Source organism: Ursus maritimus, unplaced genomic scaffold (genome assembly GCF_017311325.1).
Source record: "Ursus maritimus isolate PB19 unplaced genomic scaffold, ASM1731132v1 scaffold_24, whole genome shotgun sequence".
NCBI lineage: Eukaryota > Metazoa > Chordata > Mammalia > Carnivora > Ursidae > Ursus > Ursus maritimus.
Genome location: NW_024424897.1, coordinates 39,740,942 through 39,761,148, shown reverse-complemented (window position 1 = coordinate 39,761,148; position 20,207 = coordinate 39,740,942).

The window sequence follows — 20,207 nt, the reverse complement described above, 5'->3', positions numbered from 1 at the left end:
GCAAAAAGCTTCTGCACAGCAAAAGAAATCATCTGCAAAGTGGAAAGACAACCTACAGAATGGGAAAAAAAATATTCGCAAATCATATCCGATAAGGGGTTAATATCCAAAATATATAAAGAATGCATGCAGCTTGAGTGAAAAACACAAGGAGTTTAATTTAAAAATAGGCAAAGGACCCAAGGAGACATTTTTCCAGAGAAGAGGTACAGATGGTCAACAGGTACACGAGAAGGTGCTCAGTATTACTCCTCACCAGGGAAATGCAAGTCAAAACCACAATGAGATACCACCTCACCCCTGTCAGATGGGCCAGTATCAAGAAGACAAGAGATAACAGATGTTGATGAGGATGTGGGAAAAGGGGGTCATAACCTGGCGCAGCCACTATGGAGGACAGGATGGAGGCTCTTCAAAAGATTACAAAGAGAAACACCATAGGGTCCATAATTTCATTAGTGGGCGTTTACCCAAAGAAAACAAAAACTCTAGTTCAAAAAGATACATGCACCCCTATGTTTATTGCAGCATAATTTGCAGTAGCCAAGATACGGGAGCAACCTAAGTGTCCGTCAACAGATGAAGGGATAAAGAACGTGTGGTACGTCTACACAATGGAATATTACTCAGCCGTCAAAAGAATGAAACCTTGCCATTCGTGACAACATGGATGGACCTAGAGGATATTATGCAAAATGAAGTAAGTCAGACGGAGACAAATACCCTATGATTTCACTTATAGGTCAAATCTAAAAACAAAACGAACAAACAAACAAAAAAACAGACTCTTAAAAACAGACTCTTAGACCCACCAGAAAACAAGCTGGTGGGTGCCGAAGGGCAACCGATGGGCAAAAGAGGTGAATGGGATTAGAGGTAAAAACTTTTGTTATAAAATAGATCACGGAGCTAAGGAGTATAGTCGATAATATTGTAACAACGTCGTATGGTGACTGATGGCGACTGCGCTTATCATGGTGAGCTGTGAGTAATGTGTAGAAATGTTGAATCGCTATGTGGTACACCTGAAACTAATACAACATTGTATGTCAACTACACTTCAATAATAATAACACATTTTTAAAAATTTTAAATAGAATGACCCTATGATCCAGCAATTCCATTTTTAGGAATATATCAGAAGGAAATGAAAACACTATGTCAAAGACATATCTATACCCCCACGTTCGTAGTAGCATTATTTAAAACAGCCAAGACGTGGACATAACCTAAGTGTCCATTGACTGGTAAATGAATAAAGAAAATGTTATACACACACACACACACACACACACACACACACACAATGGATTGTCATTCAGCCATAAAAAGAAGGAAATCCTGCCATCTGTGACGAAGTGGATGGACCTTGAGGGTATTATGCTAAGTGAAATAAGTCAGAGAGAAAAAGACAAATACCGTATGATTTGACTTATACATAGAACCGAAAACGCAAAACTTGTAGAAAAAGAGATCAGATTTGTGGTTACCAGAGACACAGGAAGGGATGGGGGATTGGCTGAGGTGTTCAAAAGGTACAAACTCCCGGTGATACGATAGGTAAGTTTTAGGGATGTAATGTACAACATGACAGTAGTTCACGCCGCTGTATAGTGTATCTGGAAGTTAAGAGCATAGGTCCTAAGAGTTCTTGTCATCACAGGGAAAATAACATGTTTTTCTCTTTTTCTTTTTGTATCTATAGAGAGGATGCATGTAAACTAAACTTCTTACAGTAATCATTTCACAATGTATGTGAGTTAAGTCAGTCTGTTGGACACTTTCAACTTTCACAGTGCTAATTATCTCTTGATGAGACTGGGGTGTGGGGGGAAGAGTCCATTAGGCTGGGTACCCGAGAGAGAGATACCCCCACTGGGGGGTATACGTTGACAATTTGGGTACAATTATCTAATATTTGGCATTTGGTTAATTACCTGGTATTCTTCTATAGGCCAGACAGTGAAACAACTCTAAAGAGCATCTTTTGATTTTAAGCTATGCTGGAACTAATCAGGTTATCTAAGAAAAGTTGGCAAAGCAGGCAGGGGTGGCCCTGGGACTCTGGGAGGGGAGAGAAGTGCCTCTTATGTGCCAAGCTCCGTACTCAGCCTCCCACCCCACTCTAAGAGCTAAACTGGAATCACTGTCCCATTCTACTGATGGAGAAACAGGCTCAGAGAGGTGAAAAGAAGTCCCTGAGCAGAAATGGGATCTGGACCCAAGTCACTATGCTATAGCTGGGAGTCCTGGGGGGCTCGGAATTGATAAGAGTTCTGGATGCCCAGCTGACAGTACAGGTTGTCCACCAGCTCCCATAGAACCCTGTGTGAATAACACGATTGCTCTTCCACATTCTCGCTCGGGTAACAGCGATTGGTGTCCCTGTCTCGTCTCTCATCCCAACTCCCGGTAGGAGTCGTATGTTGCAGTCATCCCCGTATCTTCCACACCCTGGACCCTCTATTGGCTTCTGGCCCATGGCAGTCTCAGCATCCTGGGAGTCTGTTGGTTTCGTCCCCGGCATCCCTTCGCCCTTTCTTCTGATAACAGCTCCGCCCTTCCCTTGGAGAACTCCTCCTCTACCGCTTCTCGGGGTCCTGGCAATCAGAGGGTCACATGACTCCGGTGAGGCCAATCAGAGTTCATCATGCCCTGGATTGGCCCAAGGCGTGGACATGTGAGCCAATCAGAGTCTGTCCCTGGAACAGTCTGCATTTTCCCCTTGGACCACAAACTCTTAAGTATCCGACTCCAGAGTAACCAGTGGCCGAGTAGGGGGAGCCTGGGGGAATGAGGTCCTGATGGAGTCCGTGGCGATCAGCCCCTCTGCCTTTCCATGTCTGGCTATCGAGTCCCACCCCCTCTGTAACTTTTAGTTACTATCAAAATAGCATAGGAACATGGTAACAAGTCGAACAGTACAAGAGAGCTCGTAAAGGAAAGCTGCAGGCTCCGCCCTGTTCTTCCCGCTTCATTCCAGAGGAAAACTATTTGACACATTTCCTTTTGTATTTTTTCTGATGTTTACCTTCATAACTCTAGATAACATGCTTCTACGCCCATTTCTTGATTTTTATAACTTTAGACCGAATCCATTGATTTCTCCGAAAGGTCTGTGAGAACGGAGTTCAGTTACACTCCTACCTCCTTCTTCTCAGCTGAGATTGACAGCACAATAGTCGCAGCTACTAATTACCTATATCTAAATGCCTATTTCTTTTGTTCAACTTTAGGCGGTTTATCATGTCTTGCCAGCCCTTTTTAGAATAAGAATAAATAGGAATATCCCTACCACTTCTGCCCATTCGAATGCCATCTTGGTCAGCAATAAGGTGGGGTTTTTTTACATTGTCTGTTGCATACCTATTTTCTTCTGCCCCACAAGCAGGTTTTTACTGCTTTGTTCACATGTTGACTCAAAGGATTAAAAGCCTGAAACCGCATTTATATGACTGTAATTGTTAAATACTGTTTACTGTAAAGAACTCCTCTTTTTTTTTTTTTAAAGATTTTATTTATTTATTCAACAGAGATAGAGACAGCCAGCGAGAGAGGGAACACAAGCAGGGGGAGTGGGAGAAGCAGGCTTATAGCGGAGGAGCCTGATGTGGGACTTGATCCCAGAACAACGGGATCACGCCCTGAGCCGAAGGCAGACGCCCAACCGCTGTGCCACCCAGGCGCCCCTGTAAATAACTCCTCTTAACTGAAGCTCACTGGATTGGGGTTTCTGTTGGTTATGGCCAATATGTCCCAACTTACTCAAATTTTGGTGGAACTGGAGGAGATCTACCCATGTGCCACTGAGACAGAGCTCCTCCAGGGCTGGCTTCATGGGCCTGGGACCTGCACAGTACCCAGGGCCTGTGCCCAGCAGGGCTCTATGCTTGGCTTGATGTTTTGTTGTCACTGTCTTGAAATTCATAATCATTTTTGAACAAAAGTCCTCACAATTATACGGCCGATCCTGAGCTCATCATCGCCTTGCTGACAGAAGCCTGAACCTCCTGAGAAACTCTCCTCGGGCAGGGAGGAAAGGCAGGGTCCTTAGGCGGGTCCTGAAACAGCCACAGGAAACTAAAGTGAGATGCCATGGACCTGAGCATTGGCTGGTGAATGTAGCCCACCTTGTGAGATCAGGATGGGTTTCGCCAAGCCTCTCCTTACAGAGGGCTGAAAGGTTGGCAAACCTGGGCTGCATGAGGGAGGTGGGATTTTCCACACAATACAGAGAGCACCAAGGCTGAATGGTCGGCCCAAGGTCCCGTGCTTATAAATGGCAGGTCCTAGATTCAAATCCTGACCTGATTCCTGGACCCCAGCCCTCTCTGCTCCAACATCTATCTGCCTCTAGAGCAATGCAGCATATGACGCAGCACCTGGGTTTGAGTTCCAGGCCTGCTCCCAATTTGCTGTGTGTCCTTTAGTGAGGGGCTTTCCCTCTCTGAACCATTTACCCCAGGGTCCACTGAGGGAGTGGATAAACTTTAAAAGCCTCTTTCAAATAGAACCACTACATGCCAGATAATAGAAAAGAGTACGTTTCTTTGACAGATTCCAGCTAATAAATGCAGAAGGAATGAAATCTAGCACCATTCTGCAGTCCCTAACACATTCACTGCTTGAATGGCTGCTAACATCACAGAAAAAAAGAGAATAAGATACCATGTGCCTCTTGATAGAAGAACTCAACACCACCTAATGAGGTAGTCTCGCCCCCACCCCCCCAAATCAAACTTGAATCTGATCCAGCCTCTGCTTCTTATGACCAAGTTCCAGGACAGAGGATAGAGGAACATAGTCTCCTGCACCACAGGGCAGCAAGAAGCAAAATGCCACAAGACAAACAGCTAGTTTCTTCCTATGAATACATAAAAACAAAACCAAACTCTAGACCCAAAGAAACTCAGAATTGATTTACCCACTGATTACAAGGTGTAGACCTTATTTAGATCAAAAGTTAAACTATTTTAAAAAGCAATTATGTAACAATTGGAAATGTGAACAGGGACTGGGTCTTTGCTAATACTAAGACTTTCGTTTTTGGTGTAATAGTGGTGCTGTGATTATGGTTTAGTTTGTAAGGAAGAGCCGTTTTCGAGATACACGTTGACATATTTATGGATGAAATGATGTCACGTTTGGCATCCTGCTTCAAAATAATACCGGGGGAGGGGTGTGGATTGGGGGCAGGGTCTGGGTGAGGCAGGATGGGCCGTGGGTCGATGATTGACAGACGAGTGATAGGGATGTGAGGATTGGTTATATTATTATCTCTGGCTTTACGTATAACCCATTACAGTTTTTTAAAGTTCCTTTTTATTTTTTAGAAAGTTTCTTTTCAGTTTTTTTAAAAAGTTCCTTCAGCCCATAGGAAGGGTCCGCGGTGGCCCAAGCTCAGAGTGGGGAATGGGAGGAAGAACAGCCACGCCTTTTCTGAGTTGGGCTGGGGGGCTGATTTAGGGAACACCGTTCTTGTGTCTCCCCCCACCCCATCTCCCGTGGCCAGGCTGGGCCCTGCAGTGTTGCAGTCGCTATGCCCAGACTCCGATCTGAAGCGTGGCTTTCCTGGTGTTTAGATGAGCTCACGGAGCCGGACGCTGTAATTGTAGAGCTCTGGCCCCAGCCCACAAGCCCAGCTCTCCCCTCCCTGGGGGCCGCTGGCTCCGCATTCCAGGCACATCCTCAGCCACGTCAAACCATCTGGCCGCCAGCACGGGGCAGGAGAAGGTGCAGCAGCTGGTGGGAGCTTCGGGACATTCCCAGACACATTTCCCACAACACCCCTGGTGCCCGTGGTGTGGCCCGGGGCCGGGCACAGAGGACCCAGAGGGTCAGAACGCCATTCTCAGGCCCACCACCCAGGAGTGCTCCCCCAAGGGAGTGGGTGCCGACCACCTTCGTGCCCGATGTGCCTACATGACCTTGACAAGATGCTTTCCCTCCCTAGGCCTTGGGTTCCCCGTCCAACAGACGGCGGCTCAGTGTTTCTCAGTGGCTGCTATTGATCTTTAGGATAGATAAACCTTCTCAGTTAGCCTTCCCAGCCCTCTGCCCATTAAATGCCACCAGCACTCCCTGTCACTATAGCAACCAAAAAATGCCCCACACATTTCCAACCACCCCTGGGTTACCAACTACTGTGGGTCTGTAAGGACCTTGCCAAGCCCCTGGTTCTCTGCATCTAGTGTTTCTGGAGAATTCAGGACAAACTGAGGGAGGGGCAGAAACTGTTCATGTGGCTCACAGTCTTGTAGGGAGATGATCTTTGGATGGGTCTTGAAGTGTAACTAGGAGTTTGTAAGGTGAACAAGAAGGTATGGGGACCGGGCGAGGGGAGCCGAGGCTTCTAGGGGGAAGGATCAGCCTGGGCATGGCCTGGAGGTATGACAGAGCGCATAGTGTCTGGAGAAGTGCAGAAGTTCCCTGGGACCCCAAGTTTTGGCCTGTGCTGAGAAACCAGGCAGCGGAGGTGGGACAGTAACCGTGGACCACAGGGAACCAGCCAAGAGGTTCCAATGGGGCAGGAGCAGGTTTTCCGCCCCAGTCCCTCTGGACGGAGAGATCCCCAACGCCTACGCACGGACCAGGAGAGTGTCTCCGGCTGCCTCGGAAGGACCCATGGGTCAGAACTGCAGAGAATGCAGGTCCACAGCTGGGGCTCTCGTGCCCCAGTGGCCCCCGGGGAGGGGGAGAGAGAGATTGGGAGGGGACAGTGCGGGAGGGGGCTGCTCAGATCATTGAAGAGGCCTGTGTGTGTGAGCAAGAGTGTGAGTGCGTGAGCGCATGTGCGGACCCCCAAGAAAACAAAACCAAACACATTCCGTAAGTTAGGTCGTGCCCAGGCTCTGCAGGAGATGACTGGCGTGGGGGACCCTCTGCTTGGGGGTGTTGAGCAGACCTCTCAGAGCAGGTGGCACTCAAGCAGAGATTTTACAGTGGACATCTGTGGGGCGTGGGCCATCAAAAGCCCTCTCCCCCCTAGCAGGCTTTGGGGGGATCGCCTCTTCCCCACTGGACAGAGCCTGCCAAGCTCCCTCCACCCCCCACCAGCCACAGGGCGGACCCAGGACCCCAGCAGGGCCCGTCAGCCCTGCGGACTCAGGCGGAGCGCAGAGGGTTGGAGACCCCGCCACCTCCTGGCCGTCCTTCCACACGGCCCTCTGGAGCGGTCTCGGTTCTTGCCCATCCCCGGGCCTGGTTTCCAGCCTTCGCGCCCATTTTCTGAGCTCGTGTGGGTGTGTCCATCTCTGTGGCTTTGGTTTTGGCTTGAAGCGAGCAAAAGCCCCAGAACAAGAGTGCAAGGGGAGCGGATGAGGCTCGCAGATGAGGCTCGCCAGGATCCCCCTCCCGTTACACTTTGGGAAGGGGGTGCGGAGGCCCCCGTGCTTCGAGCCGGCCCCTCGACCTGACACCCACCCGTGCTCGCTCACTTTTGTGCCCTGGAGGGCCTCGCGTGGAGGAAATGCCAGCTACATTGCTTTCAGCCTCGTTCAGCCTCCCAAGAGACTCACGCTTCCTCTGAGGCCGCGGCAGAAGTGCCGGCCTGGCCGCCTGGGCGCGCCTCCGGTGGGGGCCTGTGACTCAGGGCTCAGTCAGGCAGAGGCAGGATGTCAGCGCCATTCACTGGGCCACGAGGAATCTCACTCTTCTATTTATAGGCAGTGCAACTGCTGGCCCAGCCTGGCGGGGAGGCTGCAGCCTCTGCGGTGGGGGTGTGGGGGAATGGGAGCAGCGAGGCCAGGATTAGGATGAAGCCAGGCCTCACCACCCCTCCACCTGCCTCGGGGTCTCCAGACTAGGAGAGAACTGGACGAGCTCTCCCATTCCAGAAATGGTCAAGCTGGGGCAGGCCGGGCCAGTGAGCCCAGAGCCTGCATGACCTGTGAAGGGAGAACGCCTGAGGGGATGGACCCTTGGGTGGCATGGTCCATCATGGCCCTGGAAGGGCGGGCCTCGTGGGAAGGGGTCAGGTGAAGGTAGTGCCCAGAGGCCAGGCATCCTGAAGTTCAGCCCTAGAGAACGCACCCTACGCTTCTAGTATTGGGGTCCCAACTTGCTTCATCTGTCAAAGACCCCTGATCCCACCTACCATCTTGCCCCATGGCCGAGATGGCTCCCTATTCTTAAGAAAGCTGAGATTTGATACCTACTAGGAGCTGGGCCCTGCCCCATATATTCCCTCATTCAGCCTCACAAAGCCTAACACAGGTATCAATGAGCCCATTTGACAGAAGTCAAAACTGAGGCTCAGCATGGTTAAGTAGTTGCCTGGGTTGGGGCATGTGCACCCACGTGCAGTCTGCATACAAGTGTGCAAAGGGGAGCTACGTTCGCCTGTCACAGGGTGCAGTGAGGAGTGAGATCACCCCGGCAGTCACTGGTCGCCATCTCTCTATGGAACATCCATCCACATGGCTCACTTCGTCCTTGGCTGAGCTTGTATCTCTCTCACACTGGAATATTCAGGGGTTATGTGTTCGTCCGTCTCCTACACTGGGCAAGGTGAGGAAAGAGTCTTGTTCCCCCGTGGCTGCAGCCCCCAGCTCGGAGCCTGGAACAGAGCAGTTGCTCTTTGGCCCTCCCCGCTTCAAGGACCTTCAGAGGCTCCCCCACCCTCAGACTCCCCCTCTGCTGCAAGCAGCCCTGCGGGGTGCTCTGCTGCGAGGGGTCTGGGCGCCCGGCAGATACTCAAGAACCTAGAAGGGCCACTGTTTGCAGAGGGGCTGCGGGACTGCAAGCTCCAGGCCCTTCATCCTCATGTCCTTCTTGTGGGATCCAATTTCCCAAACAGGAGGCCCTTCCAACGGAGGCTCCTCACCCATCCTTCCAGCCTGTCCATGCACATCGCCTCCTAGGAGGATCAGCAAACCTCAGGGTCTTTTCTGAGTCTTGCAAATTTTGTAGCCTCTGACAGTCTCGGAATGTCACTGCCTTTTCTCTTCCCAGCAGGACCCAGTGAGGGCACATAGGAGGGAACAGGGCTAGGAGTGGAGGGGGGAGGATTGGTTCTGAGGCTCCCCAAGGGGAAAAGGGGCCCCAAAGGGTGAAGATCTTGGGGAAGAGAGATATACCTTCAAGAATGTGGATAGAAGAATGGGGCTCCTGGGAGGCTCAGTCGGTTAAGCGTCAAACTCTTGGTTTCGGCTCAGGTCATGATCTCAGGGTCCTGAGATCGAGCCCCACATCAGGCTCCACACTGGCGTGGAGCCTGCTTGAGATGCTCTCCCTCTCCCTTTCTCTCTGCCCCTCCCCCTGCTTGCGGGCACTCTCTCAAATAAATAAATAAAATCTTAAAAAGAAAAAAAAAAAAGAATGTGGCAGAAGCTCGGGCTGGGTGAAGGGCTGAGGCCTGGGTCCTAGGGTGTGGCGGTGAGTATAGGAGGCAGATCTCCAGGGCCCGGGTCAGGCTAAGGTTCCTTCTTTTTTTTTTTTTAAAGATTTATTTATTTATTTATTTGACAGAGAGAGAGAGAGCCAGCGAGAGAGGGAACACAAGCAGGGGGAGTGGGAGAGGAAGAAGCAGGCTCATAGCAGAGGAGCCTGATGTGGGGCTCGATCCCATAACGCTGGGATCACGCCCTGAGCCGAAGGCAGGCGCCTAACCGCTGTGCCACCCAGGCGCCCCAGGCTAAGGTTCCTTCTGAACACAACACAGGGGCCAGTCGAGGGTGTCAGGCAGGGTGCCGTTGAGAAAACTCCCTCTGGCCGCAGGGCTAAAGGGGCTGGAGGGGACAAGTCGGTGGCAGGAGGACCAATTAGACAGCACTGCAGCCTTCATGGTGAGAAATGAACTTGGACGGGGGTGGAAACATGGGGTAGGCGGTCGGGGAAGACTGGGAAAGAGCTCTGATGTGGCCTTGACCAGCCTCCCTAAGGCCCAGCCCACACTGAAGAAGGTTGGGGTGACCACCGTGGGGAGAGGAGAAAGCCCAAAGAGACCCTATCACCCGCGCCAGCTGGATGGGTGCAGAAATGACATCATTTTCGTGTACTTAACACAAGGTAAACAGGGGTGGAAAAACCCAAGCACTCATTATCTAACTTGATAGTTGGCGGCGGGCTCCTTAACAACCGGTTTCCTGGGATTCAGCAGTCCTCAGGCAGGGGGCCGCCGGATGGAGGGGCTTCCCCTCCCTGGGCACAGTGAGCGTGATGCTGGCCCCTTTGCCTGGGCCTCTTCCTTTGAGTCATTCCCTCCATGTTCATGGGGCTCAGGGCCTGCTGAAGGCCAGGCACCGGGCTAGCCACTAGGGCATGGTGGAGAGGAAAAGCAAGTGTGGTCGGGGGTGGGGGGAACTTGATTTAGCAACCAACTGGGCTTGAGACCTCAAAGGTACAGGAAGCAAGTGGGGAGACCAGTGGGAAGGTTGTGGTAAGCATTCTAGCATAAGCTGGACACATCTCAGAAGACACCTTGGAGATCATCCAGTCTGACCCTTGATTCGACAGATGGGTAAACTGAGGCCCAGAGAAGTCAAAGGATGTATCTAGAGTCATAGACCAGGAGAGAAGCAGGGGCAAGACTAAAACTCAGGTGTTCTGATGTTAGTGCTTTCTGACAAATCCACTGAGAACTGGCTGACTTAAGAATAGAAAGAAAAACAACAAAGCATAGAGTCTGGCCTCCTCCTTAACACTCACCACCCAGGCATGCACACGTGCGGGCTTTCCAGAGGGTCAGAGAAAGAAATGTCTCCTTGCTGGGTGGGTCCCAAGTGCTTTCCTTTTGTCCCTACAACCCACCCCACCACCCAATCGGACCGGAGGCGGGAGGAAGAGCTTCCCCCTTGTGGAAAGAGCCAAAGGCTGACCAACAGTGGCCAGGCAGCCTCCGGGGAACGGAGCGTGAGCCATAGTTTGATGACACAGTGCTGGGAGCACCCGGGCCCTCTCCACCCTCCCCCTTCATGGAAAGCCTCAGTGAGGGCACAACTTCCCAAGGAGGGCCGCCCACACTCAGGGGGCTCCGGGCTTTCGCTTGCAAAGCGAACCACACCCACCCACTCCCCGCCAAAATCTGGTAGATTTTATTCTCTGCCTAAACAACAGCAACAAACAGCAATACTTCCTTTTTCTAGTGTCAGGTGAGTGAAACAGGCAGCATGGAGAAAAGCTGGAGAACTAGCCCTGTGACTTTGGACAGATCCCTCGTTCCCCTGGGCTCCAGTGTCCCCATTTGTAACCCACCCTAAATGTCCCTAAACTTCACTAACTTGTGAGTTTGAATGACTACTTAATATTAATGCCCAAAGCTACTAAATCCAAGCCCTCTGCCCTTCTCCCAGCAGTGCTTTCCCCCAAGGGGGCCTCCTGCCTGGCCTCTGGGGTGATGTGGTAGGCCCCCAAAACGGCTGCACCCCAATCCCTAGGACCCGGGAATATGTTACCTCACACGGCAAAAGAGACTTTGCAGGTGTGATTAGATTAGAGGCCCTGAGACGGGGAGATGATCTTGAATTATCCAGTGGCCCCAGTGCAGTCACAAGGGCCCCTGTCGGTGGGGGCGGAAGCATCAGAGTCGGAGAAGACAATGCAGTGACAGAAACAGAGGAGACAAGGCCAAGGTCGGAGGGACACCAGGGAGGGGCGGCGAGCCCAGAGGAGCCGGCCACCCCTGGAAGCTGGAAAAGGCAAGCAAATGGATTGTCCGCCAGAGCCACCAGGAGAAATGCGGCCAGAAACTTGATTTTCGGACTTCTGACCTCCAGCCTGCGAGAGAAAAATTTGTATCGTTGGAAGCTACTAAGTTTATGGAAGCTTGTTACAGCAGCAAGAGGAACCTTACGCACGGGACCAAACTCCCGTGGCCGATGGCTGCTCCCATTGCTCCTAGACCACTCTGCCTGTCCTCGTCTGCCCCTTCTGCTGGGCCACTGCCACGTCCTTGGTGGCTCCAAGCCAGCCGCCTCTGCTGGCAACAGTCTCTACCTGGGCTTCCCCCCGAGGCCCCAAAGTCTGGAGGTCTCTGCCTGGTCACCCCAGGAACGAACATCTGGAATCTTCACAGAACAGCACTAGCTTGCTCCTCTCCTAGCTCCCAAGGGTCACACATCCACACCTGCTCTCTGCACCGAACACAGACCCAGCCCCAGGCTGCAGCAGCTGCCACATGACAGATGGGACCGTCCTCACCGATAATACTTCAGCTGGTCTCTGAGCGGGGCTCCCTCACTTGTTTACGAATTCTTCTCAAGAACCCCCATTCTCCACCCAACCCCTCATCCCCAAGATGGATGCCTCCAGATGTGTATGTGGTTCAAGGTTCATGTGTTCCTTCCCCCACGCAAAGCAGCTGACCCACACAGACACCTGGTAGGAGACAGGGGCATGGCAGGTGCCAAACTCCATATGCCATGAACCAACCAGGGACCAGGGTCAAGGGCATGACATAACCTGCCTATGTAGCTTATAAGCTGGGTGTATCTGTGAGCTGGGTTCATGGTTGCCTATGAGTACCCCTCACCTCCTGCTTGGCGTCTAGACCCCGATATTGATGTCCCCCAGCCCCTTCCTGCCTCCAGGTCCCTTCCCCACCTCCTTTTCACCGGGGGGCATTAATGAAGACTGTTACAACTTTCATTTGGTTATGCAAGTGACAGATGTTCCCTGAAGAAAACAGTTAAGCAAAAAACAAAACAAAGAAAACGCAGGACAGAACCACCTAAGTGTCCAGCCACGAACGAATGGATAAAAAGATATACACAGTGGACTAGTGTTTGGCCATAAAAAAGAAGGAAAGCCTGCCATTTGCAACAACATGGATGGATGGACCTTAAGGGTATTATGCCGAGTGAAATAAGTCAGACAGAGACAGACAAATACTGTATGACTTCATTTACATGTGGACTCTTAAAAGCCACCACCACCACAACAACCCACAAACAAACAAAAAGCCAAACTCATAGAAAAACAGATCAGATTTGTGGTTGCCAGAGACGGCGGCCGGGGGGGGGGGTTGGGTGAAGGTGGTCAAAAGGCACCGGCTTCAGTTCTGAGATGACAAAGTACTGGGGCTGTAACGTCCGACACGGGCTGCGGCTCCCGCTGTCGCACCGTGTATTCCAGGGCTGAGACGGGGAATCCTAAGAGTTCTCATCACGCAGAAAAAAAATTTTTTTCTTTTTTCTTTTTGTATCATATGAGATGAGGGATGTTCACTAAATTTAAACACACTATGGTCATCACTTCACAATATATGCAAGTCAACTCATGTTGCTGGACACGTTCAACTTCTATAGGGCTGTGTGTCAATTCTAGCTTAATAAACCTGGAAAAATATACAGCAACGGTATAGTCAGCGTGTTTGGATAAATGGGAAAAAAAGAAGCAAATAAAAATGGTCTCTAATCCCACTATATAGAAGTAACAATCCAATAATCCAGGGCGCCTGTGTGGCTCAGTTGGTTAAGCGGCTGCCTTCGGCTCAGGTCATGATCCCAGGGTTCTGGGATCGAGTCCCGCACTGGGCCCTCTGCTCAGCAGGGACCCTGCTTCTCCCTCTCCTACCCCTCTGATTGTGCTCTATCTCTATCAAATAAATAAATAAAATCTTAAAAAAAATTTTTTTTAAAAATCCAATAATCCATTGCTGACATTTTGGTGTATATCTGATATATATATATTGAGATACAGATATATATATCTATAGAATAGAAATATGTCTCACTTAACACTCCTGGAATTAATTAATTTATTTATTTATTTTTAATGTTTTTTTATTATATTATGTTAGTCACCATATAGTACATCCCTGGTTTTTGATGTAAAGTTCGATGATTCATTAGTTGCATATAACCCCCAGTGCACCATGCAATACGTGCCCTCCTTACTACCCTTCACCAGCCTATCCCATTCCCCCACCCCCTCCCCTCTGAGGCCCTCAGTTTGTTTCCCAGAGTCCACAGTCTCTCATGCTTCATTCCCCCTTCTGTTTACCCCCCCTTCATTCTTCCCTTCCTTCTCCTACCGATCTTCCTATTTCTTATGTTCCATAAATGAGTGAAACCATATGATAATTGTCTTTCTCTGCTTGACTTATTTCACTTAGCATAATCTCCTCCAGTCCCATCCATGTTGCTGCAAATGTTGGGTAATTGTTCTTTCTGATGGCTGAGTAATATTCCATTGTATATATGGACCACAACTTCTTAATCCAGTCATCTGTTGAAGGGCATTTGTTTGTTTTAACACGACCACGATCGTATCAAACGTGCCACTCCAACACAGGCTGATTTCTCACTCGGCAAATGTATGACGAACTGCTTTCCAAGCCAATAGACACATGTCTACAGCACCATTTTTCGCGGGCATATGGTATTTGCCTAAGTGAATGCGCTATATTACATCGGGTCTGTTGTCGGACAGTTATGTTTCCAATTTTTCAAAGCTGTAAACAATGTTGCCTTGTAAATACTTCTTGGCCCACTTTTTCAGCTATTTTGGGAGGATAAATTCCTAGAGGTGAAATTGCTGGGTCAGAGGGTGTGCGCATTTTTAAGGTTTTTGGTGCATATTTGTGGCCTGCTCCTAATTCCAGATTCATTTCTCTCCTGATGTGGATCAGTTTTGCCACTCAGTTTAGCCTCAGCTCGAGGACAAATAAATTTAGGTGGTAAATCCGCTCTTCATGATTCTCCAGGCTACGTCTCTCCATTAATATGTATGACTGAAAAAATTTGACTCTAGATTCCATTTTTAAAATGCCAAGGTTAGGGGCTCCTGGGTGGTGCAGTCGTTAAGCGTCTGCCTTCGGCTCAGGGCGTGATCCCGGGGTCCTGGGATCCAGCCCCACATCAGGCTCCTCTGCTATGAGCCTGCTTCTTCCTCTCCCACTCCCCCTGCTTGTGGTCCCTCTCTCGCTAGCTGTCTCTCTCTGTCTAATAAATAAATAGATCTTTTAATAAATAAATAAATAAATAAATAAATAAATAAATAAATAAAATGCCAAGCTTATTTTCTTCCTGACATTCCAGTGAGCCTGGATCTTCCTAGTAGTGCTGGGCATGGGATTAAATGCTGCTTTTCCCTTCTAGACTGAGAAGTTCCTAGTTAAGCCAAAGACAGTGCAACTTCTCTGAACCGCAACTTGCTCATCTGTGAAATGGAGATTTTTTTTTTTAAAGATTTTATTTATTTATTTGACAGAGATAGAGACAGCCACTGAGAGAGGGAACACAAGCAGGGGGAGTGGGAGAGGAAGAAGCAGGCTCATAGCGGAGGAGCCCGATGTGGGGCTCGATCCCAGAACGCCGGGATCACGCCCTGAGCCGAAGGCAGACGCTTAACCACTGTGCCACCCAGGCGCCCCAAGTGAAATGGAGATATTAACTGTACTTTGCAGGATTTTCATGGGGGGAAAGGAACCCAGCTCAATGTCCGGCACACGGTGAAACCTCACCACTTTGGTCTTGTCCCACCCGTCTCGGGCCCAGGTGGTGTGCAGTGGGGTCTCCTGGCCTGCATGTTGGCACTAGACGCTTGGATCCTTCTAGGCCCCGCCCCTGACAATATCTATCCACATTTCCAGCCCGTCTCCCTCAAGAACAACCCCCCAGATCTGTTCTACCTTAAAAAGCCCTTGAGCTCGCAGAAGGACAACGACACAAGAGAACAGAACATTAGAGAAAATTGCTTGTCTAAAATAGACAAATAATTTTCATTTCATTCTTACCTCCGCGTTCTACTTTATCTGTCCCTTTGCTGTCCCTTTTTCTACATAAACCAGGCACGAGGGCGATATTATTCTTATAAATTCTTGAGATGGATTACATAATAATCTAGACTGGAAACTTCAAAAGAAAGGCAAATGCTTGGTAAATGGATAGAAGCCTTTGCAACTATTTAAAGAGACAAAGCCCAGATCACGCTCTGCCTCCTGACCCTCAGTTGCTTCCTGGCCTCGTTCTTGGGCTTTCCAAAGACAGTCCTAGCTGAGTCGGTTCAGACCTGTCTGGCCCAACTTCCTGGATGATTCGAATCCCCTGGGAGGCTTAGGAACATGCAGATTCCCGGGCCCCGGGACCGACCTCTTGAGTCATATTCTCCAGGAGAGAGACCTATATATTTACAAATGTACATTATACATTTAACAAGTGGCCCCAGGTAATTCTTAACATCAGGAAAAATCCTAAACGCACTATCACAGAGGGATAAAACGTTCATAGTTTTCAACCTGATGGCAAATTACATACAGTCTCCTGGGGACCTTTAAAAGCCTGACACCCAGTTAAATCAGAAGCCCAGTCAACTTGAGAACCATGAACAGGGGCCGGTGGGAAGACCTCTGACTACATGGGAGCCAAGAGTCCAGGGTTCTAGCACTGGCTTTGCCACTAACTCGTTGGGTGGCATCCCGAGTCCCCAGCTGCCACATATGCAAAACAAGGGGCCTGGGCCAGCCCAGTGGGAAAACGCTTTCTGTCATGTGTGTCAGCCTGACTGATGGGGAGTGGCTGTGTCCCAAGATGGAAGATTCTGGGGTTGGGACCGGGCTAAACAGGAAAGGGTGCCTTAACTGATTAATGATGTTTGCCACGGCTTGCTATCCCCGGACTAGGCCCCCTCCAAGCTTCAGTGACATAATGATAATGGCACCAGATTTGTTATGATGAAGAATTGAGATAATCTGCAAAAAAAACCACCTTGCAACCAAGAGTGCCACACAGATGTTAGCTATTACAGGAATAGTTATTACTGGTTCGAGGAGGTTATTTCTTCAACACTTGAAGGCAGGGTCCTGAGCAGCAAGGAGCCTGCCTCGGCCAGGGCAGGGTGAGGTGGACACATTCTGGGTCAGAATGCGCTCTTGAATTGGGAATCCCATGGGATTCCAGTAATGCATCACTGAACTCCTCTGGGGTTTCAAAGCTAGAACTCTTCTTTTTTTCAACCTGAGAAATGAAATGGTAGCAGGGAGACAATAAAGAGGGTTCTGGATTCCAAAGACCATCTCTGCTCCAACCAGAGCTTACTAACCATATAGTCTTTCTTCTTTCAGGAAGGGTGACATTTAAGGTCCCCATCCACCCTATCCATCCGTCTTCCTATCTCTCCACCCATCCCTCTACTCATTTAGTTGTGCGTCCATCCATTTATGGACCTATATTTATTGAGAATATACCACATAGCAGACATGCTCTAGGTCCTGAGATACAGTTGGGGCTGCTATGTCACACAACTCCAGGGGCAGCACCACTTGGGTGTTCACGCAAATATCACACAGATATTTGCATAGACCTATTGGGCACAGAAGTGAATAAGACAGACAAGGTCTTTGCTAGCATGGATCTTTCATTCTAGGCGGGGGGACAGACAGTAAAGAAGAAAATAAAATGAATGAACAAGATCATGTCACGTAGTGATGAGTGCTAAGAAGAAACCAAATCAGGCTGATGTGATAGCGACAAGTATGGGACAGACTGGGTGCCTAAATCAGATCTAGTGGCCAGGAAAAGTGATATTTGAATAAAGGCCTGAATGACAATGAGCAGCTCGCCATGGGAACTTCTGAATCTAGAGCATATCAGGCAGTGGGAATAGCAAGTGCAAAGGTCCTGAGGTAGAAAACAGTTCTAGAAACCAAAAGAATGCCAGTGTGGCTAGAGGTCAGTGTGTGAAGGGGAGAGTGGTAAGAGAAAATTAATTTTTAGCTTAAGCAACTGGGTAAATGGTTGATGCCATCTATTGAGATGGAGAAGACTGAGAGAGGAACAGATGGACAGGGAAGTGAATCAAGAGATCTATTTTGGCCATGTTACCCTTGAGGTGCATATCAGACATTCAAGTGGAGGTACTGAGTAGGCATCTGGACTTTGAAACACAGAGGTCAAAATGGAGGTATGAATTTGGGAGTTGTGGTAAACATGGGGATTGCTTGTTCGATATCCATATCCATTTTTCATGCTAGCTACCCTAATTTATGTTGCTGTGTCCACATCTCCCATGTGCTTGGGGGGATAACTCCACCCCTGCACCAGGAGTGGGATGTAGAGCTCAAGTCTAAGCCAACGATACACCCCATCCTCTGGTCTTGTAACTGGTTCAGGAGTGGGCATCCGAGTCCATCTGAGGCTGCAGACAAGCGTTACTTTTCTAGCTCTTTCTAGAACACTCTGGAAGAAACCTCCTCTTCCTCCTGAGTATGAAGAATCTGGAAGTTATCGGCAGCCATCTTGCAACCATGAAGGGGAGCCAGGATTACAGTAAGGTCGATACAATGGAAAGCAGAGCAGAAGGACACGAGAAAAAGAAAACGTAAACCTTCTGACATCAAGTCACTGGAGCCCATCCTGCCTCAGTTTTATGAGACAAGAAATGCACCCAATCATCTAAGCCAAATTGGGTGGAAGTCTCTGTTACCTTGCAGCTGAACACAACCCAACTGATAATGGCCGTGGGGCTAGATGCCATGTGGGGAATGCGTGGGGGAGAGTGTAGGTGGACCAGGAAGGGGGTGGGCCCAGAGGCAGGCTCCTGAAACTTTTCCAAAGCAGGGAGTGATCTCTGAATGCAGCAATCCTGGGAGTTTTCCTGTGCATAGCCTGGATCTCTTTTTTGGAGAGGAAATAAATGCACTAAAAAACCCCAAAAAACCCCAAACCCAAAACCACACAGGCCTTTGTGCAACACAAGCTAGATTTAAGCAACCTCTGCCATTTGCCATCTGTGTGAGTTTGGGCAACTCATTTACCCTCTGAGCCTCCACTGCTGCCCCTGTGAGAAGGAGGTAATGATACCCACATCAAAGGGCTGTATGAAGGTTACTGGCGGGAAGAATGTGCCAGGCCGCGGCAGGTGACTCTTTCTGTCCCTCCCTTTTGCCTTCTCTTTGGTGGCATAAGCTGCTCTCTCTCAAGCATTGTGAAGGACGCTGAGTCATTTTATCATAAAACTAAAAATTTTAAGTGCTCCCTCAAATACTCTGACTCCAGAGAAGGAGTGATAACCGGGTCCATTTGTTCCTCCTTCCCACGCATCTAGTGCATTTTAGCATGAAAACAGATACTGTAATTAGGGAAGAAAGAAGCATCCAGTCTGGTGGGTGCTAAGTAATGACTCACGTGGAACAGGGAGGAAAGGCCCTAACAGGGGTCACCCTGAGAAGATGACCCATCCTCAGATGTCACTGAGACTGTAGCCCCAAGGGTGGGAAACAGATTCTTCTGGACCTGGAATATAACTACTGGAGACTGAGGCATCACAGGAGGCCAGGATGAGGGTTACGGACAGGTTAAGCTTCCCTTGCCCCTCTCCCAAAAGGGGAGATAGTGAGGTCCTCCCGAGCCATTGCCATACATCTTATCGAGCACAGAAACATTTCTTGGCTGGGTCCAAGTTCCAGCTTGCTACCTAATAGCTGTGTGACCTGGGCAAGTTATTCGATGCACCTGTACTTCCGTTTTCACCTGTAAAAGGGAAAACTGGGAGACTAACGTTTGTTCCTTATGCGCTCGTGTATCGCTGGCAGGAATGCAAAAAAGTCCAACTCCTACTGAGGGGAATTTGGTATTACCTAGTAAAATTACACATGCAACTACTCTTTGACCCTGCAATTCCATTTTTAGGAATCTACCCCAAAACCACAATGGCAAAAATTCAAAAGATATATGCCCAAAGCTATTCGTTGCAGCATGATTTCTAGTGGTAAAAGACTGGAAACGACGCAAATGTCCATCATCTGGGGACTGGTTGAATAAATTATGGTCCATCCATACGATGGAGTTTTACGCAGCTGCTAAAAGGAGTGAGGACTACTTCGGTGTACTGCTTTGGGGGTGATCTCCCACGTACGACGTTAATAAGAAAAAGAGAAAAGTGTGTTTAGTACATAGCCACTTATCCAAGAAAGGAGGGAGTGTGTGTGTGTCTGGTGTAAAGAAGTGGTTCCACTTCATTCTTTTGCATGTATCTGTCCAGTTTTCCTAAGACGATTTATGGAAGAAACTGTTTTTTCTTCAGAGTATATTTTTGCCTCCTTTCTTGCAGATTAATTGACATACAAGGGTGTGTTTATTTCTGGGTTCTCAGTTCTATTCCACTGATCTATGTGTCTATTTTTGTGCCAGTACCATACTGTTTTCATTACTACAGCTTTGTAGTAAACCTTGTGTGTAATGTTTGTTCCCAGTATGCTCACATATCCCTAGCAGGAATGCAACACACAAACACACACACACACACACACACACACACACACACACACA